This window comes from Rattus norvegicus, chromosome 2, assembly GCF_021556685.1.
Source record: "Rattus norvegicus strain SHRSP/BbbUtx chromosome 2, alternate assembly SHRSP_T2T, whole genome shotgun sequence".
In the NCBI taxonomy this organism is placed as follows: domain Eukaryota; kingdom Metazoa; phylum Chordata; class Mammalia; order Rodentia; family Muridae; genus Rattus; species Rattus norvegicus.
In genome coordinates, this window is record NC_141535.1 from 44,455,891 (window position 1) to 44,468,860 (window position 12,970).

Below are 12,970 nucleotides of genomic sequence, written 5' to 3' on the forward strand. Positions count from 1 at the left end.
TCACAGAGCTACACTACACACAATTTATAAGGTATTGATAAAACCCCTGTTTCCTGTTATCTCGAGGAAGCTGGCTTCCGCTGAGTTTAAATGACTGCACAAGTTGACCTAGGCAGTTCAATGAGAGCTAGCACTAATAATCCTACTGTCTGTCCCTGTCCAGCCACCTGTTTGGTCTAATTTATAAGTGAAACCCTCAGGTAGACATAGCCTGAACTAGAATTTGAAGACAGCACTTAGAATTCACCAAGCTGGAACTGTTCACATTTGATTAACTAATGAAAAAAATCCATGTCAGTATACCAGATAAACAAAGAAGAGAGAGGAAAGAGTTATAAGGAATAAAAGCCGAATTATAATCCCAAGTAAATATCCTATAACAAGTTACAATCCAGCCTCTGCAAAATTATTTTAAGGAAAAAAGAAGTGAGCCGAAGTGAAGCAGAACAGAATCTGCGGACAAGAAGTAGTTCTGTTAGGTTCGTGTTTATTTAGGTCATTTGATCACCATTTATCTGGAGCCTACAAGCACAGGACCACATGCTGAGAATACTGAGACGATTAAAAATATTTCATATCGAGGTAATCACCACCCACTGAGGAAACAAATGAACAATAAATTCTCGGGCCTTAGTACACCGACATCTGAAGTATCATGGAAGGACATAAGATAGTCTCCATTCTGCTCAGGATAATGTTCCAATTAGAGCAGATTTTGACAGTGACACTCAGTCACAATTCCAGATGCATCCTGTAGTGGTAGACTGGCAAATACCTCCTCAAGTGTTTTATAGCAGGATGTCAGGTAGTTTGGAAAACTTGTTTAAAGGGAGAATAAACAGGCACCATCTTCTTCCTCTTTCCTTTTGTTCAAGCTGCTCCCTCAACTTCCAAACAAAAGGCGATTCCTACATGGCAATGCTCTAGAATACAGCCTTGCTTCTCACTAAAGTTAGAGCTGTCAAGATGGAATGATCCCCAAAGAGTGACTTTTGTTTTCGAGGCAAGAAAAAACATTAGCATCTTCCTTATCTATAGAAAAATATTGCCTAGGATGAATTTGTTGCAAGAAAATAAAAAGCTATATTCCTGGTGTTTCATCTAATTTCTATTTAGTCTGTTAAATTTTGTGGGTAACATCTGGATATGATACTTCTCCCTTCTACTTGTACTCCATGTGGTGTTGCTATTTCTTCTTGCCCTGCACACAGAATATAAAGACTAGGGATTGCATTAATAATCCATTGCATGATATGAGAAGTAGACCAAACCCCTTTCCCTTCTGTCTGTACCTTTCTCCAAGTGTTTGTTCCCTTAATATGTCAGATGTCTTCATACAACCCTGGGAAGCAGGTGACTATTACCAGATTATCCTACAGATATGAATCATGGTCTGGTTCAGGATTGTACATCAAATTACTGCATAAAGTATACCTAAAACTCAGAAACATTTTTCATACTTCATATTTTTTCCTTCATATTAAGTTAGCAAAAGCCAAGTAATAACTATCTTGGGCTTTGTATGCTAGGTTGTCCCAGTCTAGGATAGAAGTTATGGCCTCACTGACTACAAATAAATATTGAATAATTTTTAATATAAAGATGTCTTATGTATATTGCTTATCTGAAATCCAAATAGTAGGTTTCCTATATTTTATATGTCATCTGCCAGAGCCACTCAATTCTGCCACTGTATACAAAACAACCAGAGACAATAATTGTTCAAATAGTAGTGCATTCCAATAAAATTTTAATTACTATTCATGGGCGGATACACCTAGGCTATGACTAGCCAAGATCTATTGTGTATCACTGTCTTAGTCTTTACTCATAGGTAGCCTGAAGAGTGAAACCAAGTTCATACTACATTTAGATTTGATATATAGGCCATTTAACAAAGTAATTTTAATGTCCTATCTTTCACTGACCATGTAGTTGGCTCAATTTATCAAATTATAATAGAAAAACACTATGGAGTTTCTCCAATTCTAATTTGCACATTCAGAAATCAATAATAATTTACTCAAGATACATAACAGCCAGGGGGAAAGAAGTCTACTGTTTGGAGATAGCCAATCACTTAAATGACACTAGAAAGTTATTTTTGATTGAATTGTTGAAATGCTGAAATCTAAATGCTACATGGGTTTTTTTCAACATTTTATTGATTGTTTCACATCATATAACCCAGCCCTACTCATCTCTTTGTCCCTTCATATCAACCCTCTGTTCTTGCAACCCTCCCAAAAGAAAATGAAAAATAAACAAAATACAACAGAACATAGAAAATATCTCATCATGGAAGCCATAGTGTATCACAGTGTGTTCCACAATATACCCCTCTCCCCAAACACATTTATTTGAAAATGTTCTTTGCAATAAGTCAATGGTCTAGTTCAAGACCTCTGGCTTCTTCTACACCATCAATATTGGTTCTTCACAGGGATTCCTCCTGGTTATCGTGTTGTTGCCTTGTATTATGGAGATCCTGCAGCTTTGAATCAGGAGGGCCAAGCCTTCCACGAATTCCAGGAGTTCACAGATGATGTAGATTTTGAGGTGGGCCAACTCGAAGTCTTGGGTCTGGGTCTGGGTGGTAACTGAAAAAAAAAAAAACCTTACAATTAGACAGCAATGGATTTACTGTTGGGCGATATCACCTCCAGGGCCACTGTGAAGCATCTTCACTGGGAACAGGCATTCACAGATTAAGCAGTAAGAAGAGAAGTCACAAGTAGATGAACAGATGAGGAGTAGACCTGAGTTCTCAGAAGGCAAGAAACTGAGCAAGCTATGCTCTCATTTCTCTTATATGCTATTATTTTTAGTTGTTTGAGGGAGGGGCATCCAAGTTGTAACATTTTGAGAGACCTTCTGGGTACAGCATGGCTGGCAGGTCATAAATATACAAAGATCCACCCATTGCCATACAACATGGCCAGACAGTAGACACCTAGAGGTCTGCTTGCTACTGTGCCATAAAGAACAGGCAGAGGAGGTCACCCAGAGGCCAACAGCTGCATGGCCTGCTCAGCCAATACCGCAGATGAGGTTGGTTTTTGTAACACATAAATCAAAATTTAAAACTTTCTTGTCACTGAAGAACACATCGAACACAAGACTGAGGAGTTTGAAGGTAGAGTATGACCAGCACGAGGTAAACAGAGAAAGTAAGTCGTAAGTTACCACTATCTAGACAGAAAATCTCAAGACTGCTTATAGTCCGACCTTTAATTTGAGAGTCTCTACTTTTTAAGGAAGTGGGTAAAGGTAGGATTGCAAAGTCTTGAATATAGTAATATTTCCCTGGTACAACAAAGTACCTTCCCAGGACAATGCATATGGAGAGTTGTGTGGGACTCACAAAATATGGAGAGAATTGAGACAAGACAAACAGAATCAGAATCAATGAAGCTCTCTCCGCTAAAAGTTGGGTATTCATTAGCAAGGAATAATTTGAGAATTATATAGAGACTGAAGTATAAAGTAACCTGACTTCTCCCTAGAGCCTGAGTGAATGTTTACATACTTTCATTATAATATAAACCATCTCATTTTTAACTGTTCTTTGGAAGACTTTATCATGTCTTCATCAAAAGGCTTCTTTCAGCTGTTGCCTTATATGAAAGTGGAATATGTGGACCCTATCAAACTATTCTAGTTAACCTCATAGTATCCTAAGATCAATAAAACCAGACAAACCCATTTAAAATTAAAAATATATTTCTGACTGAGTAAACGCACGAGACTATATAGATCTTTTCTTCGATATATTTGACTTGGGAACTAGCAGAATGCCATAAACTTGCCCAATATATACTAAAGATTTGGGGAATCATTTTCTGTTTGCATTTTTGTCTTCTCTCTCTCTCTCTCTCTCTCTCTCTCTCTCTCTCTCTCTCTCTCTCTCTCTCTGTGTGTGTGTGTGTGTGTGTGTGTGTGTGTGTGTGTGTGTGTAAAAGATTCTCACAATTTGCCCATCAAGCATGTAAGTGGTTTGCATATTTGCAGAGAGTTTGGGATAGATGAAAGGCACTTTCCGCTACAAAAGCAAGTGGGGATAATACTATCCCCACTACACATCCTCTGAGGAGGTAATTTCAGCTGACCCTAGCAGATCCTGTCAGGTGTGTACAGAAGAAGAGCAAATCAGTGACTTAAGTATCCACTCATCTTCAATGAGCTGAAGAGTTCCTGTGTTCTGCATAAATGAATCATTAGTGTGTGGCTTTGTCTGATCACTGGTTTTGGTTCAAGAATTGGAATAAGATCAAGTTGCCTTAGTCCAACAGAAGAAAAAGATTATTCCTCATCCCAATTGGACATTGATTATCTAACTATCTGTCTACTATCATCTAGTGGCCCAGTGAAAATCATGGAAACCTTGACTTCTCAGAGTCTGTGTATATATGTTTATATTCTCATATGCAATATGAGTTAGCTCATTTTAATTCTATCTCTAGATCTCTCACAATCATACACATTTCACAAAAGTATTGAAATACATAAAAATAGTTCTCTATTACAACATAATAAATTATCCCTAAATTCAGTAATTCTAAAATAAAAACTGCTATTTCTTGATGATCCTGCAGACATGAAATTCAACACGGTATGAACGGACTCTTCTCTGCCATATCTCATATCTGGAACATCAACTGGAAGACTCACAGCCAGAAGTTTGATTCCACTGAAAGCTCATTCACTCCCATTTTTGATGCTCACTATCAACAGAAACTTAACTGGGACTGTCGGCTAGAATACCACATTCAGCTTCTCTAGGCAGCCTGGGTTTCTGCACACCTCTGAGGTGTTTTGTTCTCATCCACATAATGACTGGGTTCAAATAAGAAACATTTTTAAAGGTAAAAATTTTGCACCAATTACAAGGGATAGACACTACCAAGAGAAAAGCAGAATGGAAGGATGATGAGAACTTAGTCTTGATTACACAGCAGACGTGTGAATCAACCAACCCAACTGCATGGCCTACTGTCTACTTTCCCTATGGGATAATGTATGTAAACCAGTTACACATAGATTTTCTCTTAGCTACCCTGAGAATTACCTTAACACGCAGCATTTCAACTGTCAATAGCAGCCTAGTAAAGAAGTCATTAGGAATGAGGGGACATAGATCAAACCTATGTTCATTGTAGGATAAGTGAACATTCTGTACCCAGATGCCCTATAACCGGCCCCCACACGTTAACACAACTGATGCGAGGGTAGAGGTACCATTCTGACATCAAAACCCAGCATGTAGGCCCCAATAAATGACAAAATGAAATCAAAGGCCTATCAAAGCCTTAACCCACCATTCCTGGAAAATCCTAACCTTGTTTTTGTTGGGCTTCTGCACTTCTGCTTCTTGCTGAGTAAAACATGACAACAAGGATATGTTTTGTGGTTGTTCATAAAAAAAAAAGAGTTGTAAGGCTAGAGGCTGCCTGATTTGGGCACCTACTGGCCAGCAATACTTTCTTTTCAGCTTTAAGAGAATTTGTGTGATGATCTCTGGCGGGCTTACCTCACAACAGCCTGAGGATCCTCAGTTCCATATACACACTCATCTAGCTTTTCACCTTATTTTTTAGTGATATATACATATATGATACAATTTCATTGCCACTGGAAGAAGCAATATATTGGCTGAAAGTGTTCGTTGTTCTGTCACTATGCGATACACCTGAAACATCTTTGCCTTATTGTACCCCAGAGCCTGGTACTTGGTACTGCCTTGATGAGATCCTATCTAGATACAGAAACTCTTCATTATTCAGTTAAACTTACTAGAGATAAAATGCTGCATCATTCCTGTTGCTATGGTCTGTCCTTATTTGACTTCTAATCCAGGTTATCATTAAGTAACCACTGACCGATTGGGATGTTGAGTATTTGTATCCTCATGTGCTTTGCCCATAGGTTTTTGAGGATGGCGAACTTATACAAATAATCTGGATTGACCCTAAAGTTCTGTAATAGTCCAAGCAATAACTTAGAGGAAAATTGGATGTTTTCTTTAATTTGAGCACCCAACTAAAATATTAATATTTTTATATTCTTTCATATAGTTGAACAGGTTTGAAATGCTATTTCTACTTTATAAGTAATTTTGTAGATGACTGGATCATTATGTTCAGAGATGATGAATGTTAGTACATGGGTTTTTGAGTATTTATTTTCCTTTTTAAAAAACTTTTGAAATTGTTTGACTGCAGACCTGTGAGTCAGCACACATCATGTTATAGAGATTTCAAATTAAAATCCCAAACTTACAGGTTCAAAGAAATAAATGACTTAAAGCAAGTTCAAAATCATTAAAGTAACTAAGAATCTGTCAGCGAAATTCTTTTTGCTTTTCTTTTACTTTGTTACTAAAATAAAATCATGATTTCCTAATAACATGCTGTATCACACCTTTTTAAAACAAAGAAAACCTGTGTGGTGTTCAATGTGGTTGGGTTTGTTAGCAATGAACAACCAAACTGATGTTGACAACAATGGGGCCAGATCAGCACTCTTCAAGCACAGGATAGAAAAGCAGTAAGAAACACGTCAGATTCCTTAGAGCCAGAGAAAAGGTGAGCCAGAAATTAAATGGCAGTGAAATGCTTCAAACATCAAAAAATATATTCAGAAACTAAATACATCTAAAAGCTATGATATATGGTGGTCTTAGTAATCTAGACATTGGTGTTCACAATTTAAAAATATGAAAAAGATATGAGTGAGTGATATATTACCTTGGAATAAAAGTGGGTGGAGTTTCAACAGGCAGTCACCACTAAAGAGGAAGACTAGATTGGACCAGTGTTCTTCAGCAGTCAGTCAGAAGCATTCTTCCCTTCATTCTCCAAAGCAGGTGTTCTAGTCAGCCCCAGGGTAGTGGTCACTCTAGAAGATTCTGCTATTTTATCCCACATGTTTTATACAACATGTTCATTTTTCTATGTCAGCAGCTTCTTTCTCCTTTTCTTCTTGGAAATGATTTTATCACCTACCCATTTTTTCTTTTCCTCTAGAAAGGAGACATATAACCAGAAAAATGATCTTAACAAATAAACATTCAAGTTTGTTCATGATGGTGTATTTTTAGTTTGCCTTTTCCTTTAATGACTCTCCCTGCTGGATCTATTTCTAGTAGACGTATGTGACTGCTTCCAGTCTTTGACTTACATAGTTTGATACCTAATTTTTGTCCCAGACATGTTGACTATTATGCATTCTGATATTTATCCTGGTAACTGTCCTTATTTCAGGTCTGTTCTGTCTTATCACAGCCATTCCTACCTACCTCTCTTTGCTGATGTCATAGTAGACTTTTCTTCACCATTTACTTTCAATTGCCTTCATATTTGAACTAGATTATTAAAATAATATATATTAATTTGTCCTTTAAATTGTTATTTTTATTTATGTGTAGGTATATGGTGGGAGGGTAACATCCTGTGCCTATGAATGTGGGTACCCATGGAAGCTGTAAGATATTCTGGAGCTAGGGTTACAAGTGTTTGTGAGACACCTGACATGGGCTCCAGGAATTAACGCTTGTCTTCTGCAAGAACAGTGCTATCCACTGTGACAAAGTGTTTTTTAATTGGTGTATTTAGTCTACAAACATTCAAGTGAGATATAACTCTTGTCTGTGTTTCCTTGTGACAGTATGTCTTTTCTAGTTCTATCCAAGAGAGCTTTTGTTTGTTTCGGATGTTCTTCTTCACTCTGTACCCACAACTGTTGACACTCGTGAGGGTGTATTTTCCTGTTTCTCTATGATTGCCTGCCACATTACAGGTTTTAATTCTTAGTTGCCACGCCAGGATGAGCTAACAATGTGCCAATTAGTCTCTCTTTTCCTGTATCAGCCTTGGGACTTGAGCAATTTCCCCTGTAAGTCTCTAGTTAGGTAAATTATGCCGCTGTAGAGTGGTGACTCTCTGGACCTGAAGGCTTTAACTTTATGTCCTAATGTTTCGCCCCCAAATGCAAGGAAAGTTGCTGTTCTAAATAACTTTTTACTTGGCTGCTGGGACAAAATGGCAAGATCCACATTCCACGGGAAGAGAACCAAAATCTAAATCTAACACTGAGGAGTCTTAATTTAATTTTATTATCTCTTAAGAATATATTAAGTATAAATAAAATAGATTTGATTCATCTAGAAAAATATATTAAGAGCAGCCTTGACAATGAGTTACTGGAGATAAGGGATTATTAAACCCAATACATTTCGTAAGTCAGTCTGCCACCCTTCCAGATAAATAATGAATGTTCCAAAACTGTGGTTCAGCTCAACAATGAACAGAATTATGACTTCTATTTGGATTTTAGATCAGGAAACTCAATTATAATAGCTTAAGCAATTTATTAGCCATGGAAGGATATCAACTTCTTCAAAGCAATCAATTAAATTATTAACTGTAATGAACATGTAACTGTGCTGAAATATTCCCCGCGATAGGTCAAAGTGAGAAAACACAAGAGAAACAAACCACCAATACTTATAAGACAGACATAAAGGCTTTTTAAATCTAATCTTGTTGAGACACCTAGAATACAAGTGAAACTCTCTGTGCTGCTAAGACAAAATTCCACAGATTTAGCAGCTAATCAGGAAGATTGAAGGCTGGGAGTGTTGCTCAGTAGGTAGAGTAATGGATAGCACACACAAAGCACTAGGTTTACCCCCAGCTGTCTATGTACTACCCATGATGTAGCATGATTATAATTCCAGCACTCAGTGGGAGCAAGAGGGTTGCAAGTTCAAAGTCAGGCTATAGTAGGTAATTGCATTCTTTCCAAAAGAACAGGAAATTATGTCTCACAGTTCTGAACTCTGGCAAGTCTGAAATCAAATACCTAGGCTTAGTTGTCAACACTGTTAAAAGCCTTAATCCCATTCACATGAAAGGAATCTTCAAACTCTGATCACCTCTTAAAGATCCCTTAAGATGCCTCTGAAACTGGGCCATGGTTGTGCAGGACTTTAATCACAGCGCTTGAGAGGTGAATCCTTGTGAGTTTGATGCAAACCTTATTTACAGAGTGAGTTCTATGACAGCCAAGGTCACAAGGAGAAACCCTGTCTCAAAACAAACAAAACCAAAAATCAAACAAAAAAACTAAAACAAAAAAAAAATGCCTCTTAAGATTGTCTTATTACTCATTAAATTCTGAGGCATGAATTGTAGAGGGGACACAGTCAAACCATGGCAGGAGTTTCACAGTGACAGGGCTCTCTCAGCCCTCAGTGGCTATGGAAAGAAACTATGTGTAGGCTGAGACTAACCATTGAAACAGCTGCAGGCGCCAGCATGACCACCCTAATGAAGCAGAACAGAACTCTTGGTTCTGACTGGATCACCCAAAAGAAGAAAGTCACGTATTGTTCAATGACAGACATGAAATGTCCAATGATAGAAAGATGTCCTGACAATCCAAAGAAAAGAATATCTCAGAATTACTTAAGTGTACACACTTTTTAGCTTACATGGGGACTTTTTATCTCCTGTTTTCTATCTCCTCAACTCTGTCTCTTTGTCACAGGAAAGGTCAGACCAGGCTGCCTCTGTTTGAAAACAGCAACATGGAGGAGGCGTATTTCAGAAACCTTTAGTATATAAATGTCAAATCAAATTAGGCTCATATTTCTCCCTTGCTTGAACTATGATTCAATGACAATTTTATTATGCAAATTCACTGGAAATCCCCAATCTCTGTATCTCTGCCAAATACTCCTCATGTGACAATGATAATCATATTGTTCCAATAAGAAAATGCTCTGTCTTGAAGAGAGGACCCAGAACGGATATGAGATTCTAGTGCATTCATCTTGCCTGATACAATGGTATCTTCAGAGAACACACAATAAATAAAGCTCAGACGGGCTGCTGCTCTGTGCCAAGGTCACTGATCTTAGCTCCAAAACCTTCGTCTCCTAAGTATGTCTCTAGGTCTACAGTTCCCTCAGCTTATTTTCATCGTCTTTAAACAAAGGGTATATTTTATATTCGATTCCTCTTTTCATACAAACATTGCCATATACATAATCTTCTAAGATTAACTACCAGTTTCAGGGTGAGTAATTGGATGTATATTCCACATTTATCAGAACATCTTGATTAATGGAATAAGTGGAGACACTAAAGATTGCCTGTTTGCCATACAAATGACTTAGGGGATTAATGCTTAAGCACCCTTGTACAATCAGTAAATGAGCTGAGCAATTTTCCAGAAGTATAGAGACACTTTGAAAGACTTCAAACATCTAACTACCCATGAAATATACTCATTAATTTCATGAAGTTTCAGAAAAGCTTGCTAATACTCTTTATGCATAATATTTATTCTAATCTCCAAGTTCTGTTCAGATAATACCTGGATGACAGGACAGTTGAGAAGTCATTTTGAATTACATAACTTCAAAGCCAAAGTAGCTTCCTGTTCAACTACTATCTACTTAAGAGAACATAAGCCCAGTTCAGTCAAGGTAACTCCTCCTCCAGAATTATAAGGAAAAATCAAGCAAATTTTCCACTGTTGGTCTTGTGTGCCAATCCTGATGTAAATGAACTGATAGTCAAGGATGTTATGAGGACCATACCCCAAACTATGCTTGGAACATAATAGGTTGAGAACATCTCCCTGATTCTCAGAGCATCTTTGACTGACAGAGTTTCAGGTGTCATGTACTCTCACTATACCCCCAACTACGTGGCACGTTCTCTGAAAACCCCAATAAAGGAAAATGTAAACTATGCTGGAGAGTCTCTGTGGTGGCATACAGGTATTTATACTATTCCTGGGTTTCTGGGAGTCTTTACATTCATCAATGATCTTTTCTACTTTGTATCCACCTCCAAGGAAATGCCCAAATGTACTTCTAGTCTATATAGCAACTTGTTTTCCTACTCCTGGGTACTTTTTCTGGGTTATCGAGTTCATGATCTGGCCTCCTTTCATTCTCTGGAACTGAAGCTCTGCACTGTGGCTTCTGGTTCCTACCTCAGGCTCAGCTTGCTGTAATGACTATTAAGATAAATTCTCCCTGCCACCACTATGCAACATTGCAAAGTCATGATTTTATTTTCTCTCTAACCCCACACACAAAGGGACATACACACAAGTGCTCCACCTGCCTTCTGTCAAATTCAGTGTCATTCTATTCTGACCAAACCTCCCTCCAAGAGACCTTTATCAGAACAGGAAGAGGTGACACCAACACTTCCCTAAACCTTTTACTCACGACACCTGTGGTGGTTTGAGTAGGTTTGGTCCCCATGGAGTCATGTGTTTGAATGTTTGGCCAGAGAGAGTGGCCCTATTATGAGGTGTGTGGGCTTACTGAAGGAAGTGTGTCACTGTGTAGGTAAGCTTTAAAGTCTCAGGTTTTGCCCAGTCTCTTTCTGCTGCCTGTGAATCAAGATATAGAAGTCTCAGAGTCTCTAACACCACATCTGCAAACATGCTGCCATGCTTCCTGTCATGATGATAATGGACTGAACCTCTGAAACTGTAAGCCAGCCTCAGTTAAATGTTTCCTTTATAAGAGTTGCCTTGATCATGGTGTCTCTTCACAACAATGAAACCCTAAGACACCCCATTCTACAATCAGAAAGCAAATAAAACAATCAAGATATACCTATAAAATATACCAGTTTGTCATATACCATGTCATTATATCTAAACAGTTTATGGGAAGCATGATCTAAAACCAAACTTAAATAAAAAAATTTCCTTCCTATTAGCAGAACTCACAGAATTACAACCAATTCAACTACACAAAATAATTTATATCATCAACCCATCCCAAAACACTTGGAATAAGACTAATTATTTTGAGAATAAATCCTGAGTGAGGTAACCCAGATCCAAAAGGACATGCATGATATGTGCTCACTTATAAGTAGATATTAACCATAAGCACAGAATACCCACATTACACTCCACAGACCCAAAGGAGCTAAGCAAGAAGGAAGGCCCAAGCAAGGATGTTTGAATATCACTTATAAGGGGAAAAAAGTCATAGGAGGCAAATGGAAGGGGAAAACTGGGTAGAAGAGGGGATGGGAAGGGGAAGGAGGGAGTTCAAGATCGGGTATAGGGAGGGAGGGCCAGGACAATGAATGGAAATCTGCAACTCGTGGGGGTGGGATGGTGGGATGCATCTAGAGAATGTGCCAGAGACCTGAGAGGGAAGAGGGTCCCTGGAATCACTGGTGGTGACCTTAACTGAGACTCACAGTAGTGAGAATATGGAACCTGAAGAAGCCACCTCCTGTAGCAGGCAGGAACCCCATTGGAGTGATAGGGACACCAACTCACTCACAAAAGTTTTGACCCAAAATGTGTCCTGTCTACAAGAAATTCAGTTGTGGGGATTGAACAGAGACTGAGGGAATGGCAAACCAATAACTGGTCCAACTTGAAACCCATCCCATGGGCAAGCATCAATCCCTGACACCATGAATGATACTCTATTATATTTGAAGACATCAGCCCAGCATGGTTGTCCTCTGAGAGCCCCCTCCCCCAGCAGCTGACTAAAACAGATGCAGAATCCCACAACAAATCCCTGAATGGAGCATAGGAACTCTTATGAAAGAGTTGCAGGAAGGATTGTGACCCAGAAGGGGATAGGAACTCCACAGGAAAACCAACAGAAGATCAACTAATATGGATCCATGAGGGGTCAAAAAGACTGCAACACCAACCAAAGAGCATATACAGGATGAACCTAGGCTCCCTGCACATATGTAGCAAGCAGATGTGCAGTTTGGTCTTCATGCAGGTCTCCCAATAACTGGAGCAGGGGCTATCCCTAAAGCTGTTGCCTGTCTGTGAAATACACTTCCCTAACTGGGCTGCCTTGTCTTGCCTCAATGGGAGAGGATGTGCCTAGCCCTATAGAGACTTAATGTGCCAGGGTGGGGGAATACCCAAAGGAATGCCACCCTCTCAGAGGAGA

At 38.7% G+C, this 12,970-nt stretch overlaps 1 long non-coding RNA gene across 1 annotated transcript in view; it reads right to left on the reverse strand.

Moving 5' to 3' along the window:
* Positions 1–467: 467 nt before the first annotated feature.
* LOC103691451 (uncharacterized) overlaps positions 468–12,970 on the reverse strand; it is a 48,383-nt gene continuing 35,880 nt past the window's right edge. Inside the window, exons 3-4 of the long non-coding RNA XR_015670626.1 lie at positions 6,747–7,021; positions 468–2,600 (exon numbers count right to left, since the gene is read on the reverse strand). This is a non-coding gene — a long non-coding RNA (uncharacterized LOC103691451). The remainder of the gene's footprint in view (positions 2,601–6,746; positions 7,022–12,970) is intronic.